Source organism: Geotrypetes seraphini, chromosome 2 (assembly GCF_902459505.1).
Source record: "Geotrypetes seraphini chromosome 2, aGeoSer1.1, whole genome shotgun sequence".
NCBI lineage: Eukaryota > Metazoa > Chordata > Amphibia > Gymnophiona > Dermophiidae > Geotrypetes > Geotrypetes seraphini.
Window position 1 is genome coordinate 378,533,604 of NC_047085.1, and position 20,870 is coordinate 378,554,473.

Here is a 20,870-nt window from a genome sequence, read left to right on the forward strand (position 1 = left end):
AGTTACAATAGGTCATCCAAAGATTAAGGGGCTCAAAATCAAAAAATAAATATGTCTAAAAACCCGCCTAAATCGGTACTTGGACGATCTAAAAGATAAGTTGTCCAAGTGCCGATAATTGAAACGGGTTTTAGACGTATCTAAAAATAGCTTAGGCCTTTTTAGTGCTGCTGTACGCCCAGAGCTGAAAGGGGCGTTTTAGAATGAGTGATAAGGGCGGGATTTGGGCAGGATGTGAGCCAACCTAGACTTACTACTCCCTGTTTTATGAAACTGCGATAGCAGTATCTAGCGAAGAGAGCTGCGCTGAATTGCCTGCGCTGCTCTCGACGCTCATAGGAACTCAATTAGTGTTGGGAGCAGCACGGGCCATTCAGCATGACTCCCCGCACTAGAAACTACTATCGCAGTTTCATAAAAGGAGGCATAGTCGTATTGCAAGTATAACCAAAAGTTTAACCAGATTGCCCAGATGGAGCTTATACCCAGTGACTTAGGCCATCTAAAAACAGGTCTAAGTGACAAAAAGGTATCCAAAGTGACCAGATAACCACTGCAGGGACAAAGTACAGACCCTCCCCCTTAAACCATGACCACCCGGGCATGGTCTACCTTCCTCCGGGCTCTCCTGTAAACAGAAAAGTCTAATAACGATGATGGATCTTACTGCCCTTTTTGCTTGTCTGAACTGGTGATGGCTCAGGATCCTTAAAGTCATCGGGCCATCGCAAGACCGGCCCACCATACTTGGCTTCTAAGCTTTTGGTCTCTTCCTCTTCCTCAGTTGCCATATCAGTTACTTGTCGGGCCAGGGCAGTCATAACCTCAGTCATACTACCCAACTCTTCATCCCGTATCTTATTAACTTGACATTGAATGTCCGCCATACCCTTTTCCAATCCCTTTAAGGAGTTCTGTATCAGGGTCACCTTTTGTTCCACCTGCTCTTTAGAGATATGATTTTGCTTTGACCAATTTTCAGACTCTTGCTGTTTGTCAGTCAAAGTTTTACATAATGTTTCAAGATCATTTATACTCAGTCTGGATGACCTGTTGCTGGGACAAATTATTAGCAAGCTGTGCCTTAACCTGTTGTACCTGATCATCCATCCGAGCTATTAAACTCTGGAGTTTTTTAGACTCTTGCTGACATTGTTCTAAAATGTCACCTGTGAGCTTTTTAGACCCATCTTCAGGGGGCCCATGGGTAGAAGTGTTGTGGTCTCCCTCCTGTTTCCTTATCAAAGTTGACCACTGATGTTGAGCTGCTTCCAGCTCTTTCTTCCACTCCTCCCTTTGTTGGGCGCTTATCTGCTGTAAGTCCCCTTTCAGTGCCTTAATATCTTCCCGGAGAGCCTCTAAATTTTCCCTCTGGGTGTCCGCACCCTTCTGGGTCCCTTCCGGGGAAGTGCCCTGAATCTCTACCCCCTCTGTGTTTCCCGTAGAGCTAAATCCTTTTTTCCCCCTCTTTGTGTCACGGAACTGAGTCCAACGTTCCAATTTCGCGTACCAAATGCATTCACAGATCATGTGGGCAATACGTTGTCCAGGTTTAACACTATAGTCAGAATTCCCTTGGTTGACTAATACAACCTAGGTTACCTAGGTTGCCTAGGTTGCCTAGGTTACCCCAAAAATCAGGGTCTACTACTACTCCTGCGGCCACATCTATGGCATGTTCCAGGGCCAAACCTGATTGGGGAGGTAGGACCCTGGCGGCATAGACACCTGTAGGTCCATATGTACTAGGGCTCTACTCTTAGAGGGAATTACCAGTTCCTCAGTGGTATACAAATCAAAGCCGGCTGCCCAGGAATAGGCCTGTAGGGGCATGAGCATTATCGGAAAGAGGCATCCACCGAATCACTGGGGTCCACCTTTTCCGACGAGGCCCCCAGCCCTGTGTCCTACGCCAGGAGGGACACCTAACCTGTCCATTTTCTTCTGGGATGTGGGCACCTAGCACCTGCTTGGCTACCCCTGTAAGGGAATTTTCATGTTCGTGCCTTTCCACCCCCACTAGGTCCGTTATTGGGGGTCTGGGTAAGCCAATCCCTCTCAAGTATCACCGGATGAGGAGAGGAATCTAAGACCGCCATGGATAGCTTTCTTCTTATCCCCCCCCCATGCTCAACTACAACAGGGTGTAACGAGTATTTCCTGCTAACCCCATGTATGCAAACTATGGGCACCCTTTTATTAACGTTTTTACTTTGCTCCCCTCCGAGCATCTGGTGCCAGAAGGATTGAGACACTACCGACTGTTCGGCCCCTGTGTCTACCAGAGCACTCACTTTTTGTCCAGCTATGACCACCTGTACTCTGTATTCCCCCAGATTCATATCACAGCCTCCTCGGCTTACAAAATCTATTCTAACCCGACAGTTCTGCTGTATATGACCCATTTTCCCACAGCGGAAACATTTGGGTCCTTCCCTACTTGTGGAACCCCCAGGCTCATTAGTTTTCATTTCCCTAAAGGGTGGCTTTTGGGAAATAGTGTGCCTGCTGGTATTTACAAACTCTTTTCCTGCCTCACCTCGGGAAGAAGGAACTACCCTAACTTCCCCTGCAGAACCCCTGGCATCTAAATAGGCCTCTGCTACCTCCAAGACCTGTATTAAGCTTTTACAACCTTGCTTTTGCACCCAACTTCTTAGCTCCTTGTGCATTGACTCAAGGCATTGCTCCTTAATGATCTCAGTAAAGAGTGCCCTCGGGTCAGCTAGGCGAGGTTGTAACCAGCGCTCGGCCATTTTAGTCAGTCGTTGTACACGGTCTTTCATGCTCCCCCATTATGGCAGATCTAAACTGTTGCCTATAATGCTCATGGGTGAAGCCTAAATAGTCTAATAGGTGTGCCTTGATAGCTTGATAATTGCTGGCCAAATCAGGGTTCAAAGTTTGGAAGGCAGCCAACGTCTCGTCCGCTAGACACAGTAGCAATCTTGCTGCCCACTGTTCCTGCGGCCAACCAACGGCATTGGCAGTCCTTTCAAAGGTTGACAAAAAGTCATCAGGTGCATCGTTAGGTGTAATTTTGCTTAAATGCATCCAAGCCAAAGGATTGGCTCCTACCAGTTGCTGATGTACCAGATTTGGTAGCGGGGCACCCAAGATCGGTTGCTGTGGTGTTTGCAAAAATTGAGAAAACAATCTTGATTGCTTCCCCATAGCCGCCATGAATTCTTGGTGCTGTGTCATCGCACAGTCCTGCACCTGGTTCCATCAGTCTTGGTTTGTCCTGAAGACCTCCTGCATCTGCTTCTGGCGTTCTCCAGTGATCAAGGCCAACACCTGCTGCTGCTCCATCTCCAACACCTGAAATGGAACAAAAAGAAAACAAAAACCAAGTGTGGCTCCTCTTAGCCTTCGCCTGACCCTCCTCCCACAACATAGCCAACCAGCCTCCCCAAGTGATACTTTTTATCCTCATCAGCCCGTTGAATTAGGTACTCTTACCCCCGGTACTGATGAGTCTGCGCTTTGTATCACTCTGGTACTTGGGAACACTCCGACTCATATTTGTATGTATTACATACATTTGTCCACCAAAATGTGTAGTTTAATCTATCATGGCTTTTCCAATTTTTCATAATCAATTGAACAGCTATTCCATTCAAAACTAGGAAAAGACGGCTTTTATATTTATCAAGGGGGTTTCCATATGACATTCTATCTAAAGTCTCTCATACAAAAAGTCTCTTTTTTACCAGTATATTCTTTCCCTTAAGGGATTTTATTTTCAATGTATGCAAAGGTTGTGTTACAGCTGGTCCAAGATAATAAAAAATATTGTTAATACTTATTATATGCCTTGTGGAACTAGAGATGCTGTACAGGAAGAAGGGATAGATAATATGAATTCTCCAGATAGCCTAGATTTTACAAAGTTTTTGAAAACACCTCAAGATTCTATTACTAAAAGATTGACATGATTGTTTTTTATGTCTTCAGTGGAGAAAAACTGACAATTATGAAGGCTTATTTTCAGAAAAAGAATATACCTTTTAATGGGCAAACAATTTTGATGTTCCTTCAGGTGTCCAGACAAACTTAAGTTTATCATAAGGCTTTCCTCATGCGTAAACCAAAGGTTTTGGCTGGAAGAGGTACTTTTTTTCACTAAAATTTCCCTACAAATGTCTGGTCACATGGGGAACAGATTCATATATTTTTTGGAACCTGATGCATTTAGAAACTTTTCTTGCAAACAAGAATGAGATTGCTATGATGATGTGGGCTTGTAGGAAATGAAGTTATTTTTATTTTCCTTGCTTAGCTGTTTGCCTATTTCTTATATGTTACTTATATTTATTTATTAAAAAAAATTTTACATACCACTTAGGATCTAAGCAGTTTCCAATTGCAAACATTAAAAAAAATTTCAATAAAAAAAGATCATTCATCTAATTTAGGCCCCATTTTATAAAGGTGATTTTTGCGACGGGCGCAGTAATTGTTCTGACATCTATAGGGATTCAGTGGGCATTGGAGCATTTGCCATGGCAGCTGCTACCATGCCTTTATAAAAAGGGAGGGGGTGGTTAGGAACTTAACTCATGTTTATAAATTTAGGTCTGCCGTTCATTTGCTTAGATTCAGGAAATCAGTGTAAGCTCCATTTTTACCTGCCATAAGTCTACCATGTTGCCACACATTTTCTATGCTCCTAGATGTGGGACTTAAAGGTGAAATGGTAAGACATGTACATGGAGTTTTAAATTATAAAATTAATGTGGGATTTTTTTTGTCTGAAACTGTATATATCTTATTCCCACGCATATGTCCCATCTTTTGCTTGGTACCATCTCATGAATCCACCAACCTTTCTTTGAAAAAAATATTTCCTAATGTTAATGCTTAGTCTTTCTCCTTTCAGTCTTGTTCCATGACCTTTTGCTCCACAATTTCCTTTTCATTTAGAGAGGTTTGCAACTTGTGCATTATTTATATCTTTGAGACATTCAAATATCTGTACCATATCCTGTCTCTGCTTGTTCTTCTCTATAATGAAGTAATATGACATTTTACAGAGACCCCCCCCCAAAAAAAAAAAAAAGGGGTGGTAAGAGGATTCTTTGTTCAAAGAATACACGAGATGTGATCAAAAATACAGGGAATGTTTACATAAAAAAAGAATTATTACTGTAAAAGACCCATTGCCATTAATCTCCCTCAAAATACTCTCCCTTGCACAACTGACTGACTGCACCGAACAAGGTGAATCTTGTCACACATTGTTACTAAAGTTTGATGTGCCGCTTTCTGTATTGAAGATCCCTGCCTTTCCATTGGATGGTGCTCACCAGCAGAATTCCCTGTATTTTTTTTTTTTTTTTATCACACCTCATGCATAAATATATATATTTTTTAAAGAACTTGGAGCTCAGTTCTAAACTATTCTCAAGTCATCAATCTTTGGGTTTTGTTTTGCATTTTTTTGGTGCTTGTTTTTGAGGGTTTTTTTAATCGAAGATTTAAACTTTTTGATTTGGCCAGAATCCAAGCACTTTCGAGTTCTCTCATTCAGGTTGGTGGCAAGGTATTATGTTTAACCCTTTTTCCTCTATTATACACATTCTTAATCTTAGCAAAAGAACTAAGGGCTAGATTCACTGACCTGCCCGATCAGGCCCAATGAATTCACCAAACTGCAACATGCAGATGAGGGCGATCGGAGGAACGCCCCCATCTGCCGGCACGGATCATAGAAACATAGAAAATGACGGCAGAAAAGGGCTATAGCCCACCAAGTTTGCCCTTTTCCAAATACCCACCCCCCTGAATTCACTCGCTCTATAGCGATCCCTGCGCATGTGCAGACCATATTTAGATGGTCTGTGCATGCGCTAGACCTCCGGCCCGGCACTTTTTAAAAACTTTTTTTTACAGCCCGTGGTTTTAACCCGCTTAAAGCCTGCAGATTAAAACCACAGGCTTACACTGCGGGGAAGGGTGGGAGAGTCGGGGCAGGCAGGCGATGAGGGCAGCTCGGGGCAGGCAGGCGATCAGGGCAGCTACAGTTGGGGCAGGCAGGCAGATTGGGGAAGCAGGAGATCAGGGCTGACAGGGCTGAGAGCAGAGCGGCATAAGGCAGTCAGAAAGGGCTTCAGCGACTGGTCTTCAGCAGTCACTTTTTGGGTTGATCGGCCAGCACAGTCGAATCAGCAAATTTATTTAGTGAATCATGTCCCTGCCTGCTTTGCATGCGCGGATCGGAATCGCATTGCAAAACAGGTTAGTGAATACTGCAGGAGGGAAATCGGGTCGCAAAGGGAGGCAAACCGATCAGTACACAATTGGTTTGCTTAGTGAATCTAGCCCTAAGAGAGGACATTTCTATCTTCTGGCTTAGATCTTATTTTTGATTTTAGCAATTAAATATACAAAACTGTTGAGAAGCAATCATTGGGACTGTTAGCTAGGCTGTCTCCCACAGTTGGTGCTGAGCCTAGATATTCAGTGCTGGGTCACTTCCAGAGACCGGCATTGAATATCAAGTTTATGTTTTGGCTACTGGAAAATTAGGGCCCCTTTTACAAAGCCTAGAAGGGAGCTGCGTTCCTGCAATCAATCCTTACTTACCATCCCAACAATTAGTCAGTTTTTTCTAGACATTCACAGAGATTCTAGTTTCTCTGTAATGGCCCCAAAGCTCTGGAACTTCCTTATGCTATATCTGCACACAGAAAAATCTCTTAAATCATTTAAATCACATTTGAAAATCTATTATTTCAAACTGACGTTTGACCCTAGTTCTTAACAGATCAGATAGGGTTATCATGCCACTGTACCAGGCCATGGTACGCCCTCACCTGGAATACTGCGTCCAGCACTGGTCACCGTACATGAAGAAGGACACAGTGCTACTGGAAAGGGTCCAGAGAAGAGCGACCAAAATGGTTAAGGGGCTGGAGGAGTTGCCGTACAGTGAGAGATTAGAGAAACTGGGCCTCTTCTCCCTTGAAAAGAGGAGACTGAGAAGGGACATGATCGAAACATTCAAGATAATGAAGGGAATAGACTTAGTAGATAAAGACAGGTTGTTCACCCTTTCCAAGGTAGGGAGAACAAGAGGGCACTCTCTAAAGTTGAAAGGGGATAGATTCCGTACAAACGTAAGGAAGTTCTTCTTCACCCAGAGAGTGGTAGAAAGCTGGAATGCTCTTCCAGAGGCTGTTATAGGGGAAAACACCCTCCAGGGATTCAAGACAAAGTTAGACAAGTTCCTGCTGAACTGGAACGCATGCAGGTAGGGCTAGTCTCAGGGCACTGGTCTTTGACCTACGGGCCGCCGCGTGAGTGGACTGCTGGGCACAATGGACCACTGGTCTGACCCAGCAGCGGCAATTCTTATGTTCTTAACACTTCAGTTTAGTTCTTCCTTTGCTTTCTTCTTCTCGCATTTTTTTTTTTTTCTTTTTCCCCTATCCTCCTATTTTTTCCGTATTTGTTCTTACCTCTTGATATTGTAAACCTTTCCTGAGTCATTGAGTCACTGTATGACTTTGCAGAACTTTGGATGAATAAAGTCATTTGGATCTATCAGATGAGTTGAAAGACACTTTGTGCACCATTCTGATTGGACAATTCCACTTTGGTTTTGCTCTTTTGAGTTTTGTGGTTTTGTTTCCCCTGTTCTTTTGAACCTTTCCTGCCCATGATTGTCATTCTGTGTCTAGCATTGTTAATTGTACAGTATACATTTCCCTGTTGTGTTTATTTTATGGTTGTTTTTTTAATTATTTCCCTTTGATTTTTATCTATTGTTAACTGCTTTGATTTGACTTTTTTTTTTGTTTATAATGGCGTTATATCAAATAACTGTAACTGTAGGGATGCTGCTGTGGTAAATGCACCTTAACCCCCTAGGAACTGAATGGGTTTTAGTCCTTTTACTGCAGCACCAAGCCTACCATAGCTTTGTAAAAGGGTCCCTTCGCCAGCTAAGTCAATATTCAGCACTGGCTGGCCACGTTTATAGCAGCCACAGATAATCATCTATTTATGCAGCCTGATTTGACCTCTATATTTAGCCTGCTAATGCTTTAAGGGGTCCTTTTACTAAGGCGTGCTAGCTGTTTTAGCATGCCCTAAACGCTAACGCATCCATAGACTATAATGGAAGCGTTAGTGTTTAGCACGCGCTAATATTTAGCGTATGCTAAAACAGCTAGCGCGCCTTAATAAAAGGACCCCTAAGTTTTGTGGATACTGCCTAAGTCACGAGACATAGCTGGCTAGCCGCTAGCCTCTAAGCGCTAATATTCAGTGGCCATCTCATGCTGAATATTAGCACTTAGCTGGCTATTTAACTGGCCAGGAGCTGTTCCTGGTTGGTTACATAGCACTGAATATCGGCTGGATTATGTTTATTTGACATATGCTTTAAACAAAATAGAAAACACAGTACAGTTCTGATACTTGTCACAATGCTGGTTGCATTTGCATATATAAAAATGTCAACTTACAGACCTATTATTAATATCATATTACATAAAGCATTTGCAAATGGTAAATTTAGACTGTAATTTTAGAAATGTTGACTCATTGTTCTTGACCTGTGAATGACAATTTATTTTTCTAGTTAGCTAAGGATCAGCTTTGGACAGGCTTAAGTAAATTCTGTCTCCTTTTGGAGTACAAGAAACGAGAAAAAAAAATCCTTATTGCTGCATAGAGACTTTCACTAGGCTTAGACGAATCCCCATGTGTATTCCTTTGTGAGTAGTCTGCATAGCATTAATTGGTATGTTAAAAGCATTTTTTTTCCGGTGTTCATTGTTTGAATAGCCTGTGCAGAAATGCACTTCCAGAGCAAGTGAACAGATGTTTCTTTTGCTGTATAGACCCTCCAGTAGGGACAGTCCCAGAAAACAAACTGGCAGGTGGTCCAAAAATTCTTAAAGTAACGAAGTTGTTGGAGCAGACATATGTAAGCAGTATAAAAATAAATAAAATAATAGTGATAGAAGGAAAAAAACACTTCATCACTAATAATAAGCCCTAAGCACGCATGCGCACTCCTACCTGCGTGATCTGTACTCTGTAGCTCCGTGGCTTTGCATGCGCAGTAGAGGGAGTCAGCGGGGGTTTCTTCTGCACATGCGGAGGCACCTTAAGCAGGGACGCACAGAGGCGACTCCCCCCTCCAGCCCTCGCTCCATCTAACACAGCGCAGCCCACAGTCTGGCTGGCTATCTTACATTCCCTTGCCGAAGTTATTTTTAAGTTCAAAGCCGCTGCGGTGGCTCCTCTCACGAGCTGCACCTGCGTCGGAAGCCTCTCTGATGTCACGTCAGAGAAAAGGCTTCCAGCGCAGGCACGGATCTTGAGAGGAGCTGCCGCGGCAGCTTTAAACTAAAAAATAACTTTGTCAAGGGACTGTAAGGGAGCCGGCCAAAAAGAAATAAAAATGCTGCTGCACAGGGAAGTGGAGGGGGAGGTAATGCTGCTGATGCACAGGGAAATGGAGGGGGAGGGAATGCTGCTGCTGCACAGGGAAGTGGGGGGGAGGGGAGGGAAATGCTACTGCTGCACAGGGAAGTGGGGGGGGGAGGGGAGGGAAATGCTGCTGGTGAGAAAAGGGGGCTGGGGCTGGAAGCTGAAAGGGAAAAGATGGGAGAAGGGAGCTGGGGGGGTGGGTTTGAAGCTGAAGCTGAAAATAGGAGACATGTGAGGGCAGGAGGCTTTACTAGCACCCGTTAATGTAACAGGCTTAAACACTAGTTAGATATAAAATAAAAAGTGTGCCCAACTTCTTTCTAAATGCAATTGCAGTTATTTCTAAAACAAATTAGGAGGAGCCCTTCAGTATAATATGACTTTGGGCCAGCATTTCTGCTATGATGTCAAGTGCTTTTTGTTCTGGAGCATTAGTGTGTTCCATGTGTGTTTCATGTTGATGATGTCTGTGGAGCCTCTAACAAAGGAAGGAATCCCTGAGACAAATGGCTTCAAAAAATGGTCTCTTAAAACCAATATTAGATCAAATAAGGAGCCAATGGCTGATATAATTGATCTCAAATATCAGATTGAAGAGCGGATCCCAGATAAAATAAAAGTTTATCTTTATTTCAAATAGTACTAAAAATACCCGTTGTGGGCCACATGTCACCCAAAACAGAGCTGCATCTGGAGCAACATTTTAAAACACATTCATCAAATCATAGTATTAGATAAAGCACAAAAATAGTTCAAAAGGAATTGCAATAGAAAACATATGTCATAAAAACATATCAGTAATTAAAGTGACATAAATAGATGATATATTTAAAGATGTAAGTGAAATATCATGTAAAAAATCCTACATATCTATTGGTAGAGTGTCATAATCGTAGACTCTAACAAAGTACTCTATAATTCAACACAGCTGTAAAATTAAGATTAAAAATCATCATTCAGTAACAAACACCTAAACACACATACAGTATGTGTTAAATACGAGTGGCTGCAACCAAATCACACTAGTAACAAGCTCCCCCAATCTTTAATATCTTTCTAAATCACATTCTACCAATTACTCTAATTAATATACACTTCTCAATGAACAATTAGGTTATACACATTTAAACACTAACTCATAATTTAAAGAATGTACTGTCTTCCTAACTTTGCGTAATCATAAATGATGTATTAACAATTAAGCACATGGAGGGGAATTTTTGAAAAAAACATCTAAGCCCAACTTGGATATTTCCAGCTGAATATCCAAAGTTGGAGGAACAAAAATGGCCATTTTCGAATGGCAAACTCCTGGATGTCCAAAAATATACAGTATATATTTTGAAAATTTTCTACTTAGATATCTTGGTCAGTGGGACGTCTAACTTTATACCTCATTTTCGATCAGAAAAACATCCAGGTTGAGAACGTCCTAATCCTGACCATTTGGACGTGGGTGGGACTAGCAAAGTAATAGACCAGCTACATAGACATCCCGAAAGAGCAGTGGGCCACCTTAGAGGGCACTGCTATGAACATCACATAAAGAGTGCCAGCTGTATATCTCACTATAACCCCCTTATAATTTAGAATGAGCTCCCCCAAAACCTACTATACCCTTCTGTCTTCCACCCCAATAGCACATATGGCTGCAGGTAGCACCTGTATGGGAAGTATAGTAAGGTTTGGTTGAGCTCACACGTTCTACCATAAATGTAGTGGTTAGAGTGACTAATGGGCCTGGGTCCTCCTCTCTGTGGTTCACTAGCCCACCTACCAGGCTACTTAAGACACCTGTATGCAGCTCTACTAGGCTTTCCTACACCAAGTGCTGATGTTCTGGAGATAGGTATGCATGTTTGTATTCTGATCTTTGTGGGTGTGAGGGGTTTCATGAGCACTGGGGAGTGTGGGGGTGTCTTGCCTTGATGCTTGCAGTGGTCATCTGGTCATTTTGGGCATCTTTGTGGCACTTAGACCCTTCTAAAACAGGTCTAGTTCCAAACGTATAAGTTCTGTCCAGGATGTCTTGCAAAATGTTTGATTATCGCTGCAAGGCGTCCATGTCAAACTTGCCCTTGAGATCGCCTAAAGCCCACCCATAACACGCCTCTACCACGCCCATCTCGTGCTCTGGACGCATAGAGGATGGGACACCTCCCCAGACTACAGAAAGGCGGTTTCAATTCTGCTGAGTCAAGGGGCGATCCTCCAGCAGGGAGGAGAATACAGTATATGCTTGAGCCTGGGATCAGTTCGGGGAGATCCCTGAGAGAGAAGAGAACTCCTGATTTTTCCCTAGACATCAGCTGAGGGCAGAGCTGAGGGAAAAGTCACTGGTGCCTCTATTGCTCGGCTGAGATAAGCCAAGCTAACTTTCTGTAAAGTGTGAGGCAAACTAAAAGAATAAAGAGACTGTTCATATGAGACTGTGTTGTGTCCTAACCTCTCCCCTCCAGCACATGTGCTTCCTTATCACAGTTAGCATTGGAAAATGTTTCTACTGTCTTTGGGTTTTGTACAGAAGATAGTGCCTTTCTGTTTCTTTTTCTCTGTGATGCTGCATTGCATGTAGAGTCCCACCTTCTGGGGTTTGCATTTCAGTTTTCTGTATGTTTCTGAATTATGACCCTTATTGTACATTATGAGGGGAATTCTATAAATGGAGCTTAAAATTGTGCATGTACATCAGTGTTCACATCTGATGTAAGTGTACCAACTTAACTGAATAATAGGCTTAATTGTTCTGATCATTGGCAATTACCACCTCATAATTGATGTTAATTGAAATTAATTGGAAGTTATATGAGTAACGTGGTAGGCACAATTTTATAAATGTTATGCGCCAGTTGCAGTGTGTAATGCTGAAAAGTGGGTGTGGTTAGGAGAGGATTGTAGGCGTGGATATAAGTCATGCTCAAGTTGATAGAATATGAGCTGATGTGCGCACAACTTAAGTGCAGATATTTTGGCCTGGTTTAGCTGGCCTAAATGGGTGTGACTAAAAGTTATCACGTGTAAGCAGCGATAAGCAGCACTGCTTTAAGTATTATTCTACAAGTTGGACATAACTTTTGTGGAATCGCACTTAGTGCTGGGCTATATGGAAATGGTCCCTTTGTGACTACTGGTCTGTGTTCTGCTTGTGTGACAGAACTGTTGAATCTTTGTGTGCAGTTTCTGTGTAGGGACCTGTGGCATGGTCATTGGTGTTCTAAGGCCTCTGCCAAGATACTGTCTCCAAATGGTCTACGTGGCACATACTATGACAGGAATGAATCTCACTCTCAAGCCAAGTTCCAAGTCCTGTAACATAGGCTCTGAGTATACATTTTTCTGACCAATTTGTTGGAATTATTGTATAGTTTAATATATGTATCAGATGCATTTCCTCATTAATGCCACCTCAATTAAAAAATTTGTAAATTTCAATGTGATATAATTAGTTGTAGTTGCTAATGCCAATGGAGTGAAGGGTTAAACTTTTATTTATATTATGAAGAGAGCCCAATATACTTATTGCCTAAGGTCCACCAAACAGTTAGTTCTGCTCCGAAAGGACTCTGTTGGAATTTGCACACAGCAGCAAAACAGATAGCACCAGCCCAGTTTTTTTTTTTTTTTTTTACAGCTACGATATAATCTAAGCCAATGTTCTTCAACCACCGGTCCGTGGACCAGTGTTGGTCCACAGAAATTTCCTGCCGGTCCACAGGGCTGGTCGGTGAATCAGGCCCAAAACAGTGTTCTTCAACCGCCAGTCCATAGTGCGCTCAGTGCAGCATTATCTATGAGCCGGTTCCCTCTTCCTCACTGATTCAGTGCACAAAGCCACGGGCAGCAGCTCCTACGTGCTTCCTGCGCCTGAACCGGAAGCCTTCTATCTGACATCACAACGTCAGAAGGAAGGTTTCCAGATGAGATGTGGAACATGCAAGGAGCCGCTGCCTGCGGCTTTGTGCACTGCATCAGTGAGGAAGAGGGAGCCGGCCTGAAGATAACACCGAGGGCGGCATAAAATGGCCAGGCGGGAGCAGGCCAGAAGGTAAGGCGTAGCATAGAGGGAGGGAGACAACAAAGGTAGGGGGGGGAAATTATTTTATTTTTTAATTTAGTGATTGAATTATGTAAATTCTGAGAATTTACATCTGCTGTCAGTGTGCTTTGTGTAGTTTAATTTTGTGGTTAACCATTATGTGTTGCTAATAAGATTATATTGTGTGTATCTATGAAAAATGAATGGAAAAAAATAGTGTTACAATTAGTACTATTATGGGGGCGGGATCTGGGGTGGAAGATTGAGTAGAGATGGATGGGGTCTGGCCCATGACTTAGCCCAGTGTTCTTCAACCGCCGGTCTGCGGATTGAAGCCGGATCACAAAATAATTATTTTATTTCTGCTGGTCCATAGGTGTAAAAAGGTTGAAGAACACTGATCTAAGCTGTTTCATTGGTGCCTAATAAACTGTTAAGGGTAAGGTAGACATTTCTGTCATGCATCTTTTATGGTCAGAAGTATATTGTTTTCATGTCACTGATAGAAAAGTGAACTTCAGCGTCATTAGAGAAAGCAGAGTGTCAATTTGGCAGGAAAAGTCTTTGGGAACATCAATATTATTTTTTCATTAAATGTTGCAGTGCAGTGCCTTTGGCCATGTACCATGCAGTAAAACAACTGCAAATAGTCACAGGCTTCCAGTGTTTGTTATGAGTTAATTCATTTCAGTGCTGTTATGCTTTACCTATTTTGTCACCCTAGCCTTATTTTTAGTGAAACGGACCACCACAGGAAGAATGCCCAAGAAATATTAATTTACCCTCACCCACAATAAGCATTTTTTAGGGCTAAATTTGCTAAGAGGTGCATCTGATAATACACAATAATGTACATGATTTACCACAGGTCCCATTTCATTGAGTTGGATCTATTTACTATCATGTTTTTGTAGCTCTTTTCCTATTTCCAATTGCCCTGATGATTGTACTCAGAGAGGTATATTAAGCTCAAGAAACCATGAACCATAATAATGTGCATTAACAGTATCATCGCATATTAACATGGTAGCACACGTGCACACTTTAGTAAATGAAAGAAGTAAGAAAAGCTTAAGCAGATGCCAGATCTTCATAGTATACTGTCTAGTGTGTCCCTCATGAAACACTTGTTAAGATAAAGTTAGGATAAAAACTTGCATCAAAATAACTTGTACTGTAACTATGGCAAATTGTAACCTGTTACCTGTACAGTGGCATAGCGAGGGTGAGAGGCATCCGGGGCAGTGGTGCCCCTCCCCCTACCTCCACATGCTCCTTCCCCGCCCACTCTTGCCATGCGCACGTCGCTTCCCTTCCCCTGTACCTCTGTAACATTCCTGGGACGAGCAACAACCCCCAAGCTGCTGTCACACCAGCATCACCTTTTCCTCTGATGTCACTTCCTGGGCATGGGTCCAGAAAGTGACATCAGAGGAAAAGCCAACTCTGGCGCAACAGCAGGTTGGGGGCTGCTGCTCGAACCAGGAACGTTAGAGAGGTATGAGGGAAAGGAAGCGGCACATGTGGGGCACATGTGGGGCAGTGGGAGGGGACAGGGAAAGGAGTGGGGAGGCGGAGATGAGGATGGGTGCCTGTGCCCTCACTAAGATGGCACTCGGGAGCTATACAACAGTGTTCCTCAACTGCTGGTCCATGGACCGGTGCCGGTCCGCAGAAAATTCCTGCTGGTCTGCACAGTGCCGGCGATATCAACGAGCTGAAATTTCCTGCCGGTCCACGCAGGGCCAGCGAGATCATGAGGAACCTCCGACAGTGGCTTTCTCCCCTCCCAGCAGCTCTCGGTACATGCCAGTGCAGCGATTTACTTCGGCAGCCTTGGGGCTTTTTCTGAGTAGCAGCCCGCCTCTGATGATGCAACTTCCTCTTTCCTCAAAGGCAGCGTGACTCATCAAAGGACTCAAGGCTGCCTTAGTGAATCACTGCGCTGGCAAGTACCGAGAGCTGCTGGGAGGGAGAAAGCCACTGTTGGAGGCTGGGAAGCTGCTGGATAAGGGAAAATAAAGGGACAGATGCTACTGGACCTGGAGGGAGGGAGAAGGAGAGATGCTGCTGAGAGGGGAGAAGGGAAAGGAGGCTGGGAAGCTGCTGGACAAGGGAAAATAAAGGGACAACTGCTACTGGATCTGGAGGGAGGGAGAAGGAAAGATGCTGCTGAGAGGGGAGGAGGGAAAGGAAGCTGGGAAGCTGCTGGACAAGGGAAAATAAAGGGACAGCTGCTACTGGACCTGGAGGGAAGGAGAAGGAGAGATGCTACTGGGAGGGAAGGAAGGAAAGAGAGTTACTGTTGGACAGGGGGAGGAGGGAAGGGAGAAGGAAAAAAGGAAGGAAACAGCTGGCAGGGAGATTAGAGGAGGGGAAGGGGTCAGGATGGAATGGAGAGATCAGATGAGGAAAAGGGGAGAGACAGGAATGAGAAAGTAGAGAGATTGATGCTGGGAAGGGGGTCAGCAGAAAAATAAGCAGAGAGGGACAAAGATGCTAGATCTGGTGTAGGAGAGATAAAAATGAAGAGAGTAGTGAAGCTGGAATGAATCATGTAAAAAGGAGAGAAGGGGTGCAGGCTGGATAGAAAGGGGAGAGGGGCATAGAAAGAAGACAGATACCATATGGAAGGAAGAAAGGGCAGACAGTGGATGGAAGGGGCAGATGCTGGACTGAAGAGACAGAGAGGGCAGATGCTAGAAGGAAGAGAGTGAAAAGAAGATGAAAGCAGAAACTAGAGAAAACAAAAGGTAGAAAAAATAATTTTATTTCTATTTTGTGATTAGAATATATCAGATTTGAAATATACTGTATATCCTGCTAGAGCTGGTGTTAGACATAACTGGGGACTGCAAAGCCCAGGCTGTGGCTTAGGGCTCTCTCTGACCAGGGGGCAGTTGCCCTAGTTGCACTCCTCTAACACTATTCCTGTCATGTGTGACTGTGGTATTCTGTTAGCATGATATTTCTGTGTAGCATTCTGTAATAATTTGGCTTATTCAGTTTTCTTGTTAGTAGAGGGGATATATGTGAAGGGGAGGGGAGACAGGGGTTTTGTTGATCCTTGCTCTGTATTATTATTATTTGTATTTATAAAATGACTGTTGTACAGAATGTTGTTTCTTTTTATACTTTAATAAAATACATCCTATATAATAAAACGCTAGCCACGCATGCGCACTCCCGCCTGCGTGTTCCGTGATCCGTAGGTCCGTGGCAGGCAGAAGAGCGGATGCGTGGTTAGGGCCCACACTCGACCGCTGTGGCCGACTCAGGATCGTGGGAGGATGCGCCGCGTAAAGTGCTGCACAGGTACTGGAGGGGAAGGAACATACCACTTCTGCACATACCGTCACAAACCTCCCCCCAGCGTTGGCAGCCACAGCACGTTAAACAGGCTGCTTCGCGGCTCTCTCCTGCAGTTGAGTCCCTCTGCCGCGTCACTGATGACGTCATCAATGACGCGACAAATGGACTCAATGGCAGGAGAAAGCCCGAAGCAGCCTGTTTTGCGTGCTGCGGCTGCCAACGCTGGAGGGAGGTTTGTGCTTAAAGTCATCTTGCTGGGAGAGTCGCAGAGTCAGTGGGGGTTGGGCTGGGAGGGGAGAGAAGCATCTTCCTCGGGTGCTTCAGGCAGCAGCAGCGTTTACAATTTGCTGCTGTTGCCGGCTTCAGGCCTTAATCTCTGGCCGGTCCTGCCTACTTCCTGTTTTCATGAAGACTGGACCAGCCAGAGAGGAAGACCTGAAGCCAGCAACAGCAATGAATTGTGAATGCTGCTGTTCCCCATGAAGTAGTTCAAGGAGGAAAGGGAGCAGAGGGGGACAGAATGGCTTGGAGGGAAGAAGAGATGGCAGGGCATGGAGGGAAGGAGGAAGGTATGCCAGACCAAGGGAAAAGAAAGGAGGAGATGGAGAGAGGCCATATGGAACAGAGAGAGAGAGAGGGCGGACACTGGATGGAAAGAGAAGAGAGGGCAATGAATGGAAGGGGCAAGACAGAGGGTGAATAGTAGATGGAAGGGGTAGAGAGAGGGAGACAGACACTGAATGGAAGTGTGGAGGACAGGGGGAGCAGACGTTGGAAGGAAGTGGGGAGGAGAAAGAAAAAAGGGCACATGCAAGATTGAGGAAAAAGGATAGAGTTAGAAATAAAGATAGACAGACAGGGGGCCAGGGAAAGACAGAGACAAATAAAAAAACAAAAAACAGACAGACAGACAGACTTCTACTCTAGCACCCATTAATGTAACGGGCTAAAACACTAGTTCAATATAAAATCATAACTGAGGCTTGTGTGGATGGGATCAGATGATTTGTGGGGGCCGAGCTTGCGGAGACAGGGTTTTTAAATTTCAGTCCTAGTAGTTTGCCGGTCCACAAAATAATTATTTTATTTCTGCCGGTCCGTAGGAGTAAAAAAAGTTGAAGAACACTGCTTTAGAACATGATTCAAAGCATTAGAACATGATTTTAAATTCTTCACACTTGATATGCCCAATATCTCTTTCACCTCTGGAGAAACAAACAATGGGAAATCAGCATATTACAACCATTGTAAAACCTAATGTTTGACAAGAAGGGAAAATATTCATCACAGGATGAAAAATTATATTTTAAATGCTCAGTAGAGGGTGCTACCTATGTGTTCCATTAACGTCCTCTACCGCTGCTCATTCTGCCCATGAAAATGCATTCATCCAAATTCATACCGAGATTTTACTTGTCTCTGATAGCTGTCAAATTTAAATATATGTACGGTACTCCCACTCAGGCTGAAACATTGCTGAAGCCAGACTACTCCTTGTTTTCCCTATGGGGAATGTTTTGACTCATGCCTTTTGTTGTACATGGTCATTTATACTAGGAGTGTGAATTCATTTGACATGCCATAATAAATGTCAACAATATGAACCGTGTTATTTCATGCAGTTTTCTGCCTAAAACAGCATGGGGAAAAACCCAACCGTATGTTTTTTTGTGTGTGTGTTGTTAATAGCGTGCATTCTTCTGCAAGAGTGTGTCTTTTGAGACAATCAGGTCAATGTTCAAAGCAATTTAACTGGCTAGAAACGGCTTCTATTCTGACCACTTAAATCACCTTTCGCGAAATTATATCAGATACTACCCGTAATGCTATTTTTTCAGTTCAGGGCCATGAGCTATGGAACCAACTCCCTTCCTATTTAAGACTTCAAACATCCCTAGATAAGTTTAAGGCCGAGCTCAAAACGTTTTTATTCTCTGATGCGTACACTTAGCTCCTTCTCCCAAGTCTGATACATATACCTAGGTTCTCCCCCCTAGCCATTTCTCTGGTAAATTATTGTAGTTCTTTCCCTTTTTTCTCGCCACTGTTATGTCTTTGCACTGCACATACCCCCCTCCCTCTCTCTCTTTTTTTTTTTTTTTTTTTTAGCAAAGATTGTAAGCCGCATAGATGTTTTTACAATAAGTGAGATAACAAATAAACTTGGAAATAAGCGTGTTCAGGAGTAACAGCACTTAACCAGTTAGTGGCGATGAAAATAACTGGTTAGCGCTGAACTTCAACTGGCTATTTTGGGGTGGGGTGGGGTGGAGTTAGCACTTGTCCAGTTAAGTGCATTTAAAAAAGAGACAAAGCAGCTTTTAAAGCTGATAATTGCAGATGGTTTGGAGTGGAGTATCCTTGAAGGATACTCTTGAAACAGGACATTTAGGGGGAAATTCTAAAATTGGCACCTAAACTTAAGTGCCGGTAGGCTCCCTACTAATGCCTAAATTAAACGAGAAATGCCGTTAGAAAAGGCAATTAAGGTTGAAGCACCTACCGGTACCTAAACAAAAGGTACCAGGATAATGCCTGCATAGGCACTTTAGACTGCCAAACACCAAAGTAGGCATAGCCAGTGCTGGAAAAGACGTTAGGTGGCCTAAAGCGCTTATGTGGGCGAATATAGGCGCCAGAAATGTAGTCCTGGAAAACCCTGGCCTACATTTCTGGTGCCTATTTTTGCTGGGGGATCTAGAAAATAGTCCACAGCTTCCCATCAGCTGATCGCGACAGAGGAATCTCCACAGAAAGGGTCTTAGGCACCTGGCTAATCATGGTCTTAACACCCTCCCAGTACATCCAGTAAAGGTATAGGGGGGGGGGGGATCATTCAAGCAGGAGGGAGTGGGCAAACAGGACAAGTACAGGGTTAGGGACTTTCTCAAGTATGGGTGCTGCCAAGTACTTAGCGGGCTAAAATGTTACTCAACTGACTATTTCCTGCTGAATTGGTGTATAGCCAGCAAAGAGGTTGTTAGCTGGCTGGGAGACATTCCTGGATGGCTAAGTACCAATGAATATTGAAGAAAATATTCCATGAGGGGACCACACCAATGACCTCACTTTTTCTGCTGGTGATTCCTCTCTCTATGCAGCCCAGCATCCTTCTGGCTAAGCCCACTGCTTTGTCACATTGTTTTACAGCCTTGATATCCTCAGACACTATCACCACAAGGTCTCTGTGCTGTAAACAACTTTTACTGAGCAATCTTTACCATAGACTTTCACTGAAACCTCCTCAGATTTTGTACTGAAAAGCAGGGACTCATCATGGGGCCAAGCACTACTGAATTCACTGAATTAGGTTGGCACCTCTCTGAGGATCCCCTTCAGTTAACCCTTACTTCTGTAAGCATAGTGTTATCAGCCAGTTTTTTGAACAACTTTCTTTAATAACTTTAAGTAAAGAATAAACACTCATAATTTGATTATTTCAAGGCAGTCCAGCTTTATGTACAGAATCTTCTCACTCTGCCAGTACATCCTATTCAAGGGGAAGCTGGGAATGTGTCCACATACCTTGTGAGGAATAACACTGTGCTCCAGACTTAGATAAGAACCTAATAAACTGTATTATGCTAGTGGAAACCTGGTGAGAGGACAATGTTAGACCTAGGTTTTCATGCAGCCATGCAGTCTTACAAAAACAGATACTATTCTCTCCCAGAAGCTAAAGAAGGGCAGGCTTAAGCTCTCTGGTTGCAGCTTGGCTCTCTGGGAGAAGCAAAGCTTTCTGGGGATTTGAGTCCACAGAGCACACTTTGCTTAGACCACTTAGCATAAACCCTCATAAACTTGTTTTATACAAGAACTGAGAAAATGTCTACATAAAATGCAGGCAGAACAGTCTCTCTTTTGGTCTGTGCATATTAGCTTCTTACCATTCTTCTAACATTTGCAGAACTCTTCTCATTTTTCTATATCCTCAATCCAAATCTCTGGTCACCCAATTAAAGAAATCAATCAGATTCATGTGGAATAATTTCTCTTGCTGAACCCATGTTGTCTCAGATGTTATAATCCATTTGATTTCAGGTAGCTTACTATTCTTTCCTTCAGCAGAGCTTTC

At 43.5% G+C, this 20,870-nt stretch overlaps 1 protein-coding gene across 1 annotated transcript in view; it reads left to right on the forward strand.

The window, feature by feature from the left end:
* Nucleotides 1–20,870, forward strand: part of LOC117353985 (dynein heavy chain 5, axonemal-like) — a 629,516-nt gene that overhangs the window by 408,758 nt on the left and 199,888 nt on the right. The gene's annotated exons all lie outside the window — the stretch shown is intronic.